Consider the following 17,930-nt stretch of genomic DNA (forward strand, 5'->3'; position numbering starts at 1 on the left):
ATATTCTGATGTGGGGCTACCTCAGTCTTTCCCATTGAAGCTGTTGCACTGTGAATAAATAATGAAAGAGAGAGGAGTGTGGAGACTGGATCCTGTGTCTCCCATTGCCCACGTGGGTCCCCTAATCACTGGACTACAGCATCATTTCCTCTCTCTTTCTCTCTGGCCCAATGACTCTTCCACTGTGGATAAATACTTAAATAGTCTTTGGGTCAGAGGGAGAGAGATCTATTGCGCAAAAGTGTGGCCAGCGGTGACATTTTTCAGATCATGGTCCATTCTGCCCTACCGACCTCCATATGTCATGGCATATAGGAGTCACAAATGCACCTCAAGGGCCCATTCCCACAGAGGGAGAATTTCCTCAGTGCAAGCATTGCAGAGTGCCACCTTAAGCAGCCTGATGCTGCCCTCTTCACAAACTGGCATTGAGGAGCCATGCCATGGACGGGGCTAGGAGTAGGAGGGTATGAATCTGAGCCAGAAGTGGTTAGTTCTGTAGCACCTGGTACCATGGGGATTTGTGGCTGCACTAGAGCACACAGGCAGCCCAGGATAAGCCCAGATGCTGCGTTGGACAGCCACCTTTGCTTCCCTTCCTCATGGGTTGTGCCTTCAATGACTCCCAGAGGTGCAGCACAGAATTAGACCCAAAATGTTAAACCAAGGTCCTGACCACATGTGGTCATTAGCAATCCCAAGTCAATTTTCATAAGAGTGGAGATGTTAGTTGTCCTGGCCAAATTCCAATGTGTGTAATGACTTTTGCAACCTACATTTTATACAACATTCTTCATCACTTCGTCTGTTAAATGGTTGTGTATAGCTGAGTGCTTTTAAGATTGCTGCCACATTCCAACCCACCACAGGTGGAATGTTTGCTGTGTAAGGAGCAACTCTGCAGGGCCAAGTAATGCTCCAGATGAAGTGGCAAAACTCCCTTGGACTTCAGTGGGATCAGGATAAGAACCGGCATGAAAAATAACCTCTTCAATTGAAACTGCAGAGGATAATTATGCAGACAAAATGCAATTACCCAAGATGGAATGTTTTCAGGGCACAAGGAGCAAACAACCTGACTCTTAAGAAAATTGCTAGGGCATTTTAATGACCAAAGGAAGCTAGGACCTCTAGCTTGCATCTCTGGAAAGGTGGCTCTTCTGGCTGCCCAGCAGCCCTTTTGTGTTTCCGTGTACCATGTCTGTTGGTTAAACTAAAGAAACAAAATGATTCCTGTTAATCCAAATTTATTGAAAGAAAAAGAAAATCTATAACAGGAAGGGACTGTGCTCACTAAATAGCTGATGTAAATTGCTTCTGGTGGTGCTTCAGAATACAGCTTAGCTGGATTAATCAGTGTTAAAAAAAATAGCTAGCAAAATACAATTGCTGTGATGTGTCTAGGGCACTCTTTGGGGAAAGAATGTTTTGGTTCTGAGCCATGTCTCTTGGTTCCCTCTGTTGAGTTCTGGAGTCAGCTAGCATTAGGCACTGCTAAGAGATGAGAAGCATGGTTTGGAAGCTGGAAGTTAGGACCTGGCAGGAGGAGGAGAGTGGCAGGTTGCTGTATTCCTGGAACCAGATTTCCACACCATCTGGAGTAAGTCATTAAACATATCCCGTATGGACAGTAGTTTGTATCAACCTGATAGTGGAGACTATAGCTTTGTGGATTTGTACACCTGAATGTAACATGTTTCCATTAAATGTTACACTGTATCAATGAGGACTTAATACTCATGTGATAACATTACTGAGAGACTTTCCCCTTTTGCCCCATCCTTGGCAGACCCATATGTTATGTATATGACTGAGTAATCAATTTGTGCATAACAGAAGCTCTGGATTGGACCTAATTAAAACAATATTGCACATTATGGACCAGATCCTCAGCTGATGTAAGCAGGCACAGTTCCATCGACTTCACTGGAGTTGCACCCATTTACAGCAGTTCAGGATCTGTCCTCATGGTTAACAGCAAAATTCTTGATGTTTGTGTGTTTGTGAATTAAACTGGTTCACACTGAAAGTTCAACAAAAACAAAATATGTTGGGCCTGGTTTTACAATAAGGCTCCTTTACACTGCCAGAAAGGTATAAAACAGTTTTAGTAGAAATATGAATCCAGCCCATTATGTTATAATTTGCTGTTAACCTGGGCAATAATACCACACCTCTGACAGCACAAATGTGGCATACTAGGACAATGATCTTCAACCTCGTGGCAATGAAACATGTCCTTCCTAGAGCTCTTCAAAGAAGTGAATAGCTGTTACCCAGTTGACATTCAATTCTCTGTTACTTGAATTATTTCTTTCCTGTGATTTCTATAGTAAAATTTCATGGGAACAAATCTCTCCAAATTAAAGCAATATAATATTATAATGGTTTTACTGCAGGAGATAGATAATTTCTGCATGTAAATGGTGTCTTCTTGCTTGGGGCAACAGATAACTCAGGGCTGTGGGAATACACTATAGAGCCTTTTGTCTTATGGCTCAGTTACCAGTTCAACTCCAGCAAAAGTCAGCTGTTGCCACGTAATGGATGTTTGGTGACCAGTAGAAAATGAGTTAGTGCTCTTATGCCAGTTCCTACAGGGCTAATGATCACATCACAAAAACTGGCATTAATTGTTGCTTTGGGGTTTGTTTGGGTTTTTTTGGATTGGCAGTTTTGCCAAGAATTAGAATGGATACAAAGGCTAAACTACCATCTCATCTCCAGATCATAGTGAAGGCTAATTGTCCATGGTCTCATTAGAGAAAGTTCGCACTGTGTCACTTGTGGTGGTATATATTTTTTTTCCTATAGTCACATGCCCTACCAGGAAACTAATTTAGCATAAACCACTTAACAATTGTTAAAGTCATTTACAGAGACACTAATTTATTGGTCACATCTCCTATGAAAACAGAGACATTACACAAATATAGATATTCCAAGCAAAAAATGTAGTGTTCATGCAACATTAAAGCTGAGAAATGAGGCAGTCAGAAGTAGGAAATACTGAATTAAGACTGAAAGCTCAACCTTAGTTCTGGCTTAAAATATATTCTCTTTTTATTTCATGATAAATTGACAGTTAATATTACAGACTGGAATTTTGTATGAAGCTTTGCAAACATTAAGGTACAGTACCTTGCTTTGAGCAGGGGCTTGGACTAGATGACCTCCTGAGGCCCCTTCCAACCCTGATAATTCTATGATTCTGTGATACAGTACAGTGCATACAGGCCCAGATCCTCAGCTGGTTTAAACTGACTTTAAATTGATGAAGCAACACTAGCCTAGGATCTGGCCCTGAGTCCTTAGATTTAGCTTTGTTGTAGATCTCTCGCTGCATCCTACAAAACAAGCCACGCCATTCATTTGAAGGAAATCAGTTCATATGTGTTTTGAATCTTTGTCCACCATTTGTTATTAAGCAATGGTTTTGCTCTGTCCCCAGCTGATTTTTTCCCCTACTTGATTCTGCAGTGAGGTCATAATGTTAAACTTGTCACAGCAACCTTTATATCTATGGTAGCAGGCTGTGATGTGACCAAAAACAATGATTATGTGGCTGTGGGTTCTAGTAGCTGAGTGAGTAAAGGCAACAACTCTTTTTGTTCAGTGATGTCAGAGAACAACAAAGGTGTTATTCCTATGTGTATATTTATTTATTATGACTATTTTCTGTGTACCGCCTCTTTAAATGCAAGGAGTCTTTGTGCCTGTCTGCTTGGAGGCAGTGTCGGGAGGAGAGTTAGGATAGCTGTTGCAGAATTTGACACATCAATCATGCTCCCTAATGGAGAATTTATGTTTGTTCTTTCTTGTTTGGATGTTTTCCTCAGTGTAAAAAAAAAAAGTTATTTACACTGGATGCACGTATTGCTCTTTGTGTATGGAAAACAGAACCAAAGGGAATGCTGAGACTATCTGGCCAAGACATTGCACTTTGTTTAAATGTCTTTGACAAGCTTGTGCCAAAGTGAAAGTCTCTGTAAATAAAACTGCTGGATTATATGCCACATTGTGAACAAGACAGGTTGAAGCTGCTGATACATGTTTGCAACTGCTTTTAGGTGGGTGCATTTAGGAGGCCAATTTGTGATGTATCTGAATTTCCTGTTTAGCTTTGAATAGCGTTGATCATGGAAAATTGCCTGCATTTTGCTAGCTTGTAAAACCCAGTCAGCACTGACCTTTCACAGAGCTGTATCTAATTTGTACTTTTATTCCCCTGCAAGAATAGAATGAGACAATGATTCAGTTAAGGAATCTGACTTCACACAGCCTACGGTGATGGCCAAGTGGAGGCAGGAAAGAAGAAACCCCACCAAGTAGTGTGTGAACCCCTTGATGAGGCTAACTCAAAACAAAACATCTTCAAAGAGTCATAGTGATTGATTCTCCATTCTGTTACACCAGCTTTATACAGGTATAATCTGACTTCAGCAGCGTTACACTGGCATAGAACTGATATAAAAAGAGTGGAAAATCCAGTCTGCAATCACCTTAAAAGGCTCTGGCAAACTAAGGGATGTGCTCACAGGCATATAGATGGATATGGAGGAGACCACTTACCCTCAATTTTCAGGCTGTGAAGAGACAACAGTGCCTCCTCACATTCCATTTTAAGTATGGGGGAGGGGGAGGGAGAGGAAGGCAGCTGTGCCCAGTGCTGTGTCCTGCAGCACTAAGTCTCCTCCCTCCCCATCCATCTTCCAGTGCTGCTCTACCTGAATGCTGAGCTGTTCAGCAGCACAGCCATAATTGGCTCAGCAGGAGGAGCAGCAGCGAAAAGGCTGCTTCCCACCAACAGGCTGAGGAGGGGTTCTGTTCGCAGTATATGGGTAGATGGAAGAAAATGGCTCCCTGGCCCTTTGGCGGGGAGGAGAAGAAGAACCAGAGAGAGTGGGTTGAGAGCTGAAACTCTAAGTGGGTGAGAGAGGGGAGCTGAGTGGGTGAGGGGGAGGAGAAAGAGAGAAAAAATGAGGATGGGGTGAAAAACTGGGGTGGGAAGATCCAGAAAGAGAGGGTGAGTAGAAACAGAGAGCGAAGATAGCAGCTGTGTGAAAACAAATACTGACACACGGGAGGGAGGAGTATCTGGGGGGAAACTTGAGGGGAGCTTTGATAGATTTGGCACAGGGCATTGATGGATTTGAGATGTTCTGAAAATCCCCACTCCCCAATAGCGGGGACAGAGTGCTTTGCAGCATGGGCCCTCATGAGGACATCAGGTTTCAAGGGCACTTGAGGAGCCAGATTCTTTTTCTCCAGAAACTTAATATCAAAGGTTCAGGCCAGGGGAGATCGTAGCGAGACTATATGGGTCTGGGGGAAGCCAAGATGCCACAGGTGGTGGATTGGAGACTGACCCAAATCTAAGAAACCAGGGGGCAAGTTAAAGGAGATTTGTTGGAGAAACAGTTTGTGGTTCATTAGTAGAACTACAGGTAGAAAACTCTGAATTCTCCCTTATTTTTGTGGTCATTAAACTAACTCAAGAAAAAAAATCATGAAGAGAGAGTGTGAAATTCATCCTTATAAAAAGAGCCAACACAAGGCCTATGCAGCACTTAAGTCCTCAATATAGATCTTAAGTGGAACCTAACTAAGCCTGCCTCTTATCCTAGCCTTCTGCACAGGCGTGAATTTCAACCAAAGCAAGGGGGAAGATAGGGAACTGAACAGACTCTGTGACCACTGAAGACAAGGAGGTGTCCATCCCAAAGAAGTGCTACTAATACTTTTGCAAAGGGATCCCACAAATTGTTCCTCCAGCCTGTGATAAATCTTGCATGTTGGGGTGAAGGGAGTTTGCAAAGAGGAAGGGGTGAGCGACTAGAGAATCTTCTCATTCTCTTCCTTCCATTTAAAGAAAAACACTTTCTCATTCACTAGCAGGGAGGCAACACCACTTTGCAAACAAATGCCTGATGGGCCAGTGCAGGCCAACATTCATTCTTGTACAAGCTGTGTCCTGTCTTTCAATCTGAAGCGGGAGGGGAAGATCTCTTGACCAGGAAATGTTTTGAAAATACCTACAATTCTGGCAATCTGGTCCATTCCCCAGGCTGAAGATTTATTTTTCAACATTAATTTTATCAACCCCTGTGATAATTAACAATATCCAGAAAGGAGATGACTCCATCAGACTAGTCAGGGTATGTCTACCCAACAATTGGGAGCTTGCTTCGCAGCACTGATAGATAGACACATGCTAGCGCTACTGAACTAAAAGCAGTGTAGCCAGGGAAAACATGTGCTGTTTCAGCTAGCTGCCCAAGTAAGCACACGGGGGGTCCAACGACTTTGTACTCAGGTGGCTAGCACCAGCTGCCACTTGTGCTATTCCCAGCTACACTGCCATGTTTAGTGCACTAGCTCAAGTAGAGCTAGCACATCCGTCTACCCATGCTGGGAAGCAAGCTCCCAGCTGCAGTGGAGACATGCCCTCAGAGAAAGTAAATAAGGAAGTGCTATTTATTCCTTCTTGTGACACAAGGACGAGGGGTCACCAAAAGAAATCAATAAGCAGCAGGTTTAAACAAACAAAAGGAAGTTTTTCTTCTCACAACGCACAGTCAGCCTGTGGAACCCTTTGCCAGAGGATGTTGTGAGGCCAAGACTATAACAGGGTTCAAAAAAGAACTAGATAAATTCATGGAGGACAGGTCCATCAGTGACTATTTAGCCAGGATGGGTAGGGTTGCAAAACCATGCTCTGAAGTGTCCCTAGCCTCTGTTTGCCAGAAGCTGGGGATGGGTGACAGGGGGTGGATCACTTGATGATTGCCTGTTCTGTTCATTCCCTCTGGGCCACCTGGCATTGGCCACTGTCAGAAGACAGGATACTGGACTACATGGTCCTCTGGTCTCACCCAGTATGGCCATTCTTACGTCCTTATGAAACAATCCCAATCCTCCCTTAAATTTGGGGGGAAAGAATTTTAAGCAAGGGTATGCTGAGAGCCTCTTCCTGCATCTCTGAGCCTCACCTGTTGCTATAGAAAAACATCACAAGAAAGGAACCTCTGCTTTCTCACTTTTTGTGGCAGACCCACTGCTCTGTCTCTTTACCTTAACAAGAACAAGTTTTCCCTGTCTCTGCACATTTCAAAAATGGACTTTTTCTGCCACTCCTGTATGTGGCAATGTAATATTTCTGTTTGCTATTTCAATTTCACAGCTGAGCAGGATCTACAGAGACAGAGAATTCTAATAAAATTTCAGAAACATTTAATGCAATGACTGGCAGATGGGGAAAGGGTTTGTGGCAGCTTCATTTTTCTGATTATGTTAACAAAACATGGCATGTGCTTTTCTAATGCACAGACAACAGTTTCATTTACAATTTAAATCTGATGACTGAAACACTGATTAGAAGACTTCTTCGGAGCTGTGTTTACCACCTGAATGGTCTAATAACATAGAAATGGTTATTTTTCTTCCCTCAAATTAACGTTCCAGACTCAGAGTTTAATGAAGTTACACGGGGCAATTTCAAAAATTGTCTAAGTGCAACAACGCAATTTTAGTAAACTATTTATGCATACTTGATTCTGAAATTAGTAAACAATGGAGTATTTTAATCTATACTAGAAAGTCCTTTAAATAAGGAATAGGCACTCCAGAACATTAATAGGCTACTAATGGAAAAGATTGAGTGGCTTGTGGACTACACAGCAGCTAGGTGAACCCTTCAAAATTTGGTTCAAACTGGGGGTTTCAAGATTTATGTAAAATCAGATTTGCAGTCCCTGAAATCGGCATAGATTTTGTCTGTCAATCAACCTATCTAGCTAGGCACTTGTGAGACCCTCATCATTGTAGTATCAGAAGTTCTGATCTGAATTAACCCTATGTTTGAATTATGCTAGAAAATTTTACTTAAAGTTTGCATATGACATGTTGATGCCCATTTACATGGGTTGTCTGGTTTGTTGGTTCACTGGAATCAGAAGTTGGACCAGGTGTCATCTCTGATGCCATTTCAGTCCTTTGATTTCAGTGAAACAAATTTTCCCTTCCAAAAGTGGATATGATTATGAAGTGAGCCAAGACATTAAATAATAGTGAGACAGCTCCCAGTCTACTGGAAGAATTATAGAAGGTGCTAATGCACTGCCTGCTGGGGTCAGACAGACGCAGGAGCTAGGAGGAAATGTATGGTGCTGTTTTTTCCCTTCAATTTTTCCAGCTGAATCAGAGTTCCTTTAAAATGCAGGCTCGGAAACTAAGTAAAAAATACTTCTGCTGTTTTCAGCTGATCCCTGATAATTCTTGCCTAATTAGGGGCACAGGAAAGATATTGTGTGGTTTTTTGCCATGTGAATTAGGCTCAGATCTCAGAATGGAAAAAATGAAGATGCAATATTGCAAATGCTGCTAAATTGGTGGATCATGTCCTGCGGACAGTCCTTTTTCCTAGCAATCTCACTCTCCTCATTGCTTATTCCCATTTAATCATGTATGAACCCCTCTCCACTGCTCTGATTCTAACTGGGCACTGAGTACCATCCCATATAACTAATTGGTAGCCTTTTTGATGGGCCAGGGAGATTGAACTCATCAGTTACCCTTAGAGGTGGTCGCCCCAAGCAAAGTTTGAGGCATGTTGGCAGGAAGTAGTGTGTAGATGGGAAATTTACCCTGCTCTTGCCCATGTTATACTCATCCTGTGAATACACAGAGGACTTCACTCTCTAAGAAACTCACTTTAAAACTGAACAGAATGTCGTAACTAAGAAACCCTGAAGCACCGTGCACCAGTGGCACAATAATTATTATTATTATTGATGGTAATAATGATAGGAACCATCTGCACAGGCTCAGCTGGTCTCATCTGCTCCCCCAAATGAAGTCATGTTTCCTTTCCCTCTCAGCACTCCCAGTTTGTCTCAGAGCAGTAAGCATTTTCTTCTAAGTTGGAGCTTCCATCTTCCATCCGCCACTCCTTTCCTCTTCCCAATTTGTTGCTATCCAAACTATAGGGAACTCTTTGGCTTCTCTGTTGTAGTCACAGTTCTGTTCTTTCCCCATGCCTGTCTCCATCATAACAGAGCAGCACCTTCCACTGTCTCTCCTATCACCAGTGGAGATTTGGTACTTCTGTCTGCACATACCATACTAACAACCTCTCCTTCTTTCCTCTCCCCTTCTGAGCTTTTACCAGAAAATGGACTATGTAAAGATGACACCTTCTAATTCAAGGGCTCTGCTCTCCATGGAAGGGATTCATAAGTGTATTGCAATCAATTTATGCTGGAGGATGAGGTCAATAATAGTAGAACTGGCATAAGGTGGTGGGAAAGCAGGCTTAAAGACCCCCAGCAGAGGGGAGAAAACCCAGCAGATGCAGAATCAATATAGCCAACTATACTCTCTTGCCCAATGGAGCCTGAGAAGTACAAGGTGCAAATTGAGATAATATGGTCAAAGTGTTTCTACACCCTCGTGATTCGCAGGTGCTGGAATAGTCCATAGGTGTTATTGGCAGCCAAGCACAACTTAGGGCAGCTCTCACCTGCACTGAGTACGTAGCCCCAGGATCAGGGATACACATTGCCTCTTCCTTCAGTTGCTGCATTAGGCTCAGGGGTGAATTCCCTACTGTGTATTTTCAAGTCTCTTCTCTTTACTGATGCAGACATTTGCTTCCCCTCCCATTAACCCTAGGAAGCCAACACCGCCCTGGCAGAATGAGTTACATTCTAATCTGTCTCATGCATCTTCAGAAAAAATGAGCAGCTACAACTGATAATTGAATCTTTATCACTTGTGCTGATGTAAGAGGCAGAAAGACCCAGGTGGGTTTTCAGATCCCATGTGGAATTTGCAGCACCAGCAGTTAGAAAAAGAAAACATCTTCTGACTGGTGAACTGAGCAAATCTGATCAGAGAAATCACTGACAGGAAATAAATAGGGGACCCCAGGATGCCATTTTTAGAATCACTTTTCAGAGCAGAACTGCAATTTAAAAGTGACAGCTGAAGCTTGTATTTCCAAAGAGTTCTTTTAAACAGTGTTTCAGAGAAAGCTAACAGCTGATGCTTTAGGTCTCCCAACATACATTACAAAGCAAAGAGTTAGATACCAGCTGTGCAGCAACTGTGCAGGCAAATGCAGCAGTTCACAAGTAGTCTGGGATTTTAACCTATTTTATTGAAAGAAGGAGTATTTATAGTGTCCTCCACGAAAGGGAGATGGAATTCAGCTGTACTGAGTACCAAGAGGACTCTTCACTGAGGCTGCTGGACACAGACTTGTAGTTTATTCTAGCTCCCAGAGTGACACAAACAGACCATGGAGTGGAGTGTCTTCACATAGGGTCACCATAAGTCCTGACCTGGACTGACCAGTGATAGGAGGGGCTACATACTACATTATGTGATTGAAACCAACAGTGGTATGTTCACTCACTCCTTTTGGGAGAGTGCCAAAGTATCTTTCCCTTTCTCTCGACCAGTCCCATCTCGCTCTTCCAAACTGTAGCATCTATAAAACTACAGAATACTCCCCTTGAGCCAGCACACAGCTGGGCAGGTTTCTGGGGGGAGGGTGCAGTATACTGACTGTTTGTTGAGGATGGTGTAATGAGTAAGAATGTGGCAGAGAGATTATGGATGCAGAGAGGCTGCCAGGGGGACAGTAGATCGCTCAGAGTCCACTAAAGGGAGTCCTGAGGCACTGGGAATACATTTTCTTTTCGATATCTGATTTTCTCCAATATACAGTAATTCAAGGGAACATTAGTTCAGATCAAATGAAAACTGACTGAACTACCTCCTGCCCAAAACTTTGCTGAATTTCATTTACCTCTTTCTTTTCCTGTTTTTTTTTTTCATCCCAATTGATGTCCCATTGCCATTCCAGGATTTGAAATGTCACCAGAGCTTTTTTTTTATGAGATGTATATCCCATTCTGACAGACTCCAAAAGATATAGATACCTTGGATCTCTTGTATGCATATTTGAAGCAGACCAGACCTGAGGTTACCCACCCATTGGTATGAACTAGCCTGGGATTGGAACCATTATCAGGTGGCTGAAAGGCCGTAGGGCTATCAGCCGAGTCATAAATTGCCCTGTTGTCTTTTTCTCACTTTCTCCAAGCCAAGCTGAAATATAGACACCTCATCTCTGAATCTGATGGCTTTTTAGGACCTTAACTTCCTCCCATACAATTGAGACTCCTTATCCTTATCAGTCTTGACTACAGGATTTGATTAGCGAAATGTATGGTTGCACCTGCCTAGATGTATTTTTTGTAACATTTGCCCTGAAGCAAATCTAAAGATGAGTTTTCTCCATCTCAGGAGAATTTATTTATTTATTTTAAAATTCTAAAGTATATTGTTTTCAGCTTGTGCAAAGTTCACCCTGACAGTCGGCTGTTAAGGATCAAAGCTTCATATGGCACATGGAAAGGTCAAAGCAAGCATTAAATTGTGCATTGTAAATCAAAGCTTTGTAATTCACAGGCTGTGGCTCAGAATTTTCATACAAAAGGAACAGGGTAAGAAGAAAGATTTCATCCCTTCTTAGTTCTGTTAGCCCCACAATTCGGTCCTGTGTCACAGAAGTGCCACTGCCTTTTGCTGTTAGGAAGGTTTTATTGCCACATCTCCTCACAGTAGAGCAGGTGCCTGGGAATCAGGACTTCTGGATTCTATTCCCTGCTTGGACACTGACTTGTTGTTGTGTGACCTTGGGGGAAAATTTCAAGTGTCTAAGTGACATAGGAGATTAAAGCCCATTTTCAAGAAATGATCTAGCCACTTAGGAACTTAAGTCTTATTGAAAGTCAATGGGTCAATGGGACAAAGTGCATAAGGGACATGCTTACCATGATATTTAAAGTTGCTGATCAGTGCTTTTGAAAATCCCACTATGCACCTACCTGTATCTTTAGATGCCTAAATACCTTTGAACATCTGACCCTAGGTCACGTCTGAAAATGGGACCTAGGTTCCTAAGTCACATAGGCTCTTTTGAAAATTTTACCCTAACCCTTTCTGAACCTCCGTTGCCCCATTGCTAAAATGGAGATCATAATACTTCCCTACTTCACACTGGGCTTGTGAGGCTGTATGAAATAACATATTTGTGGTACGCTTTGAGATCTTTAAATGAAAGGGCATATCAAGTGTCAATGCTTTAATTTAACAAATAATGAATGCATAAGAATGGTCATAGTGGGTCTGACCAACGGTCCATCTAGTCCAGTATCCTGTATTCTAACAGTGGCTGGTGCCAGATGCTTCAGAGGAATGAACAGAGCAGAGCAATTACCAAGTGATCCATCCCCTATTGTTGAGGCTTAGTTTCTAGCAGTCAAAGTTTAGGGACATGCAGAGCATGGGGTTCCAACCCTGACCATCTTGGCTAACCGCTATTGATGGAACTATCCTTCATAAGCTTATCTAATTTTTTTTATCCCAGTTATTATTTTGGCCTTCACAACATCCCCTGGCAAAGAGTCCCACAGTTTGACTGTGTGTTGTGTGAAGAAGTACTTCCTTTTATTTATTTTAAACTCATTGTTTATTAAAACCCTATTAATTTCATTGAATAAGCCCTGGTTCTTGTGTTATGAGAAGGAGTAAATAACACTTCCTTATTCACTTTCTTCACACATTCATAATTTTAGAGATGTCTATCATATCCCCCCTTAGTCTTCTCTTTCTAACTGAACAGTCCCATTCTTTTTAATATCTTTTCTTATGTAAGCTGTTCCATAGCCCTAATCATTTTTGTTGTCCTTCTCTGTACTTTTTCCAATTCTAATATATCTCCTTTGAGATGGGCAACCAGAACTGCATGCAGTATTCAAGGTGTGGGCATATCATGGATTTATATAGTGTCTTATTTTCTATCCTCTTCCTAATGGTTCCTCACATTGTTAGCTTTTTTGACAGCTGCTGCACATTGAGCTGGTGTTTTCAGAGAACTATCTCTTTCTTGAATGGTCACAGCTAATTTAGATCCCATCATTTTGTATGTATAGTTGGGATTATGTTTTCCAATATGCCTTACTTTGCATTTTTCAACATTGAATTTCATCTGCCACTTTGTTGCCCAGTCACTCAGCTTTGTGAGATCCCTTTGTAACTCTTCGCAGTCAGCTTTGAATTTGACTATCTTGAGTAAACAACCTTATTATAAACAATAAAGTAGCAATGCACTTGTTTAGTAGTAGTGACGCCACTACTAAAATCCACTCCCTGTCAAGTTTGAGGCCAAGTTCCAAGAGGCCAATATGAAAGCATATTTCCTTGTTTGTTTGTAAATTTTGAAGAAAATATTGACTTAGTTAGGTTCTCATATCCACACAAAAGTTACTGACTTAGCTACAATTGATTTTTTAATCAGTTTAGTTAAACCAGTGGAAATCCTGTTGTTAACATACGTTTATTGGGCTACACCTGGTTTATATTGATCTAGTTTAATTGACTTTACTGATTTTAAGTGTGTCCACACAGAGGTTTGTACTAACTAAATTGACCTAAAAAACAATTTTAGTTTTGTGATGCAGACAAACCAGATGCCAGCTCTTGCCAAGGCTTTAGGCCTCAGCTGAGCACTGATAAATTCATTGCTGGAAACCAGTCTGTTTCACCTGTGTGTTAGTATGACTAAGATGGATACTGAATTTATAACAATGTGTTTAGACTTTATGAAATGCTTGTAAATTGCTACATGCATTAATCTCACTTGTAATATCTTTATTATATGTATAAGGTAATATTTAAGCTTGGCTTTATAACTGTAAAAAATGTTTGCTCTGGAACTGTGAACCTGCCAGGAGGGATTGTCTTCTGATCATCAAGAAGGCTATCGAAACTAAATGGGCCATGAAGAGGCTATGTGAAAAAGGGCTCATCCCATCAGCTTGAATTCTGGGAGAAGGAAATAAAGATAGCTGACAAGAAAACCTTTCATCTCATTTGCTGTTTAGACTCTCACAGGGCTGGAGCTATAAAACAAAAGTAGAGATCCCCAGGGTCAGCCTGGGTAAAGCCTAAAAACCATCCAGTTCTGACCGATTATTACAACTCTGTCACCTTTTGGAACGATACACTGTTACTCATTTCTGTATATATGTTGCCTTCTTTAACCTGTAAAAAACTCTTATTTCTTTTTTCTAGCTAATAAATCTTTAGTTGATTATAGGATTGGCTACAGGTGTTGTCTCTGGTGAGATATCTAAGGGTATGTCGACTCCTGTACCAGAGGTGCAGGCAGAGTCGACGGGGGAGCGGCAGCAGTTGACTCACCATAGTGAAGACGCCGCGATGAGTAGATCTAAGTACATCGACTTCAGCTACGTGTAGCTGAAGTTGAGTAACTTAGATCGATTCCCCTCCCTCTCCCAGTGTAGACCAGGGCTAAGATATAAATTGAATGGTCCCTTGGGACTGGAAGCAACCTGAATCTTTTGTGATCTTTGGTGTATAGCAACCACCTATCACTAAGACTGAAGTGCCCAAGGGGACTGTCTGTGACTCCATGGTAAGACTGTTATAGTGCTTTAAGAGGTCACACTTGTTACGGGTTTAGTGAAATCTAATTATAGAACACACAACCAGTTTGGGGTCTCTGCCCTGCTTCTTGACAATCTGCCCTGAATTTGGTACTCACGCTCCAGACAGTGTGACAAGTTTAACTAGTGTAATGTTTATATGTAGATGAGGCCCAAGAAGAGGGCAGAGGAATTGTATTTTGATTCTTCTGAGGTGCTTTGGGTCCAGTTCTGATTTAATTTACTCTGCTGTCAATTTGGAGTAGGTCCACTGAAGTCCACCAAGATACAGTGTAAAAGCTATCAGAATTAGCCCTGAATTTATCTTCCTTTAATGATTTGTTCTAAATTTGTGCTCAGGTTAGTGTTTATGAAAGTGATGGATTAGAGACAAGCATGGTGTGAGCAGACCTATTGTGACTTGTCCACCCACAGCAATGCCAATGCACCTCAGTCCTGATCTGCACCAAGTGCACCAATCCTACATATTCCACATTTGTCGTTTCTTCAGAGTTCTGTCCTCTAGTAGCCCCGGCTGTTACAATACTAGGATCCAGTAGCAACCACTTTCTACTCTTGAACAAGTGCCAAAGCTATTGCCTCACTCCTTCTCATTCCTCCCTTAAAGTCAAAAATCAGATTTCTTCTTTCCAGAGTGATCAACTGCAATCCTGCTCCTTGTGTTGTAAATACAAATAAAGTTTATTTGGAGTAGGTTGGAAAATAAAGAAAAAATTCCATGTCTAGTCAGATGCAACAAAATCACTACTGGACTGGCACACATTTTGTAGTTGAAATAATATTCTTTATAACACAGATTAACAAAGTTACTATCGCTAAACTAAAAAGCTGCCAGTGCTTCTCCTAGCTCATCAGTTTAGATTTTCTTCATGTCTCAATAAGGGGGCCTAACAACCAAAAGTTTCCACTTTTCCTTCATATTTTCTTTTTAATATATCACACTTCATTTTGATGCTGAGCTGAAGCATGGGCCCAATCCAATTTACTGCAGTGGAAGAGCCCCTTGTCCTTTGAGCCCAGAACAGTAAGACAGTGTGTTTCTGCCTGTTGCCCAGCAGTGGTTATTTGATGATCTAACTCAGGGGGTTCTCATTTGTGTTCCAAGGGGGCTTCACGGCTTATAAAAACATTCATATTTACTAAAATTGTTTTGTACCCTCAGGGGCTGACATAGAAGCTCACCTTAACTCTTTTGAAGGATTTATGGGTCATTGGCAACAATAACCTCAACATGAGTTCTCAGTGCAATGCAGTGGCCAACAGGGCTAATGTTATTCTTGGATGTACAAAAAGGGGAATATCAAGTAGAAGTAGAGAAGGGATATTGCTGTGGCACACAGCATTGTATGACTGCTACTAGAAAACAGTGTCCAGTTATGGTATCCACACTTCAAGAAGGATGTGGAAATACTGGAGAGAGTTTGAAGGAGAGCCACATAAATGATCTAGGGCCTGGAAAACAAGCCTTACGATGAATTTATTCAGCTTATCGAAGAGAAAGTTGAGAGGTGACTTGATGGGGCTTTTCAACCTTGTTGATAAAGACATAACGAGAGCCAGTGGCTGGAAGATAAAGCTAGATAAATCAACCTTGAAATAAGACATCCTGTTCTCTCTCTGTAAGCAATTAAGCATTGGAACAGTTTATGGGGGGAGATGGTGGACTCCCCATCACTTGGAATCTTTTTAGAGATATGCTTTAAACCAGCTTCTGGGAGAAATTCTGTTGCCTGTGTGTGCAACTCAACCCATGCCTCAAGGCAGATGGCTAAGGCCTTGGGTGTTTTTCATTGTCCTCTTTAGCAGTGGTTCTTTTCTATGAAGAAAAACAGTTGTGGCACAGGTCAGCCGTGGAGTTTTTATAGCATGTTGCGTGGGTCTCAGAAAGAAAAATGTTGAGAATCCCTGCTCTGTAGCATGGGATATGGTTTGCCTGCTGTGACCTGGGCATATCCCACCTAATTAATTTTCTGCCATTGCAGGGGCCTTGAGCACTGTTGGCAGCTTGGTCTCTCATGTTCTCTTCCAGTAGCACACAATTTCAGCTCCTGAGGACTGAAATCCTTTAGTCTCATTAAAGTGTTGGGTATAATATAGGGATATATGCATGAAAATTAATGGCATGTGGTATACAGGAGATGAGACTAGATAATCTGGTGGTCCCTTCTGGCCTCAAACTCTATCTATGAAAGATTTTTAAACTCTCTTGGGAGAGAATGGTTTCTTACCATGCATCTGGAGATAACCTGTATTTGCAGGCTAGTTACCATACAACATCACATATAGAGCACAATATTGAGTTCCTCAAGACTTATTCAGATCATGCAGAAAGATGTCAACTGCCACAATAAGACATAGGTAGATCTTACTGGGTGACAAATAGGCACAACACAATATTATCTCCAGGACTCCAGCTGCGTGGAAAGGCAAAGAATCACTAATGTGAAGTGGTGAAAAAACAATACCAGCTAGAGAATGAGATGAAACATGAAAAAGCATCCTTCTAATTTCTATAATATAAACGTCCGCACTAAAGAATCCCAACTAAACTCTCTGAATAAATTAAAAATCCATGAGTCGAAAGTATAAAAGAGCTATCAAAGCATGCTAGGCAGAGGTTGTCAGTTCTGAAAGGAATTCCTACACATCCTCACAGTAGCATCCTAATCTCTATAAACTGTTTGCAAGAACTGTGCTGAGGCAGCCCCAGCTAACCCTTGCCCCACTTCTGAAAGTAGGCACTATTAACACTTACATGAGCAACTGAAGCCATCCTGTGCTGCTCTGTCAGAAAACAGAAATGCTCTCACTAAGCTACTCTTTTGCCAGCTCTATATCTAGATGGAGGACGTTTTAGCAGGCAATTTGCTGCCTTTATGTGTCTATATCGTGCCCAGCACCATACTAGTTGGCCACCAGTGGTGTAAGGGGTGAAAAAAGAAGTCAGTAAACTGACCTAAACATCATATTCCCCAAATGAGAAGTGTGTAAACTCCGATTACCCTTGACTATACTGCTGCTTACCACTCATATCCAGAATATCTGAGTGCTGAGTGGTGAGAAGGGGAGCAGGGAGAGATGGAGGGTTCTATCCATGGCTCTGCTGTTGGCTCATCACTTAACCTTCCTGTGTCTTTCCATTCCCTGCAAAGGGAATTTGTGAGCTGTAATTAACTGATGTTTTTGAGATACTTGAATGAAAAGTGCCAAAGATGTGCAAAGTATTTTGATGTCTGTATTTCTGTCTCTTTTTTCTAGTTTTGAGTGTGCCAATCACAATTTAATCTAGGCTCCACCTCTCAAGCTGTATTGTTCATTTAGGGTCAGCTTTTCAAAAATGTGGAAGCCTAGAGCTGTGCATCTACTTTCAAGGAAAATTACCACCATTGC

Source organism: Eretmochelys imbricata, chromosome 6 (assembly GCF_965152235.1).
Source record: "Eretmochelys imbricata isolate rEreImb1 chromosome 6, rEreImb1.hap1, whole genome shotgun sequence".
NCBI lineage: Eukaryota > Metazoa > Chordata > Testudines > Cheloniidae > Eretmochelys > Eretmochelys imbricata.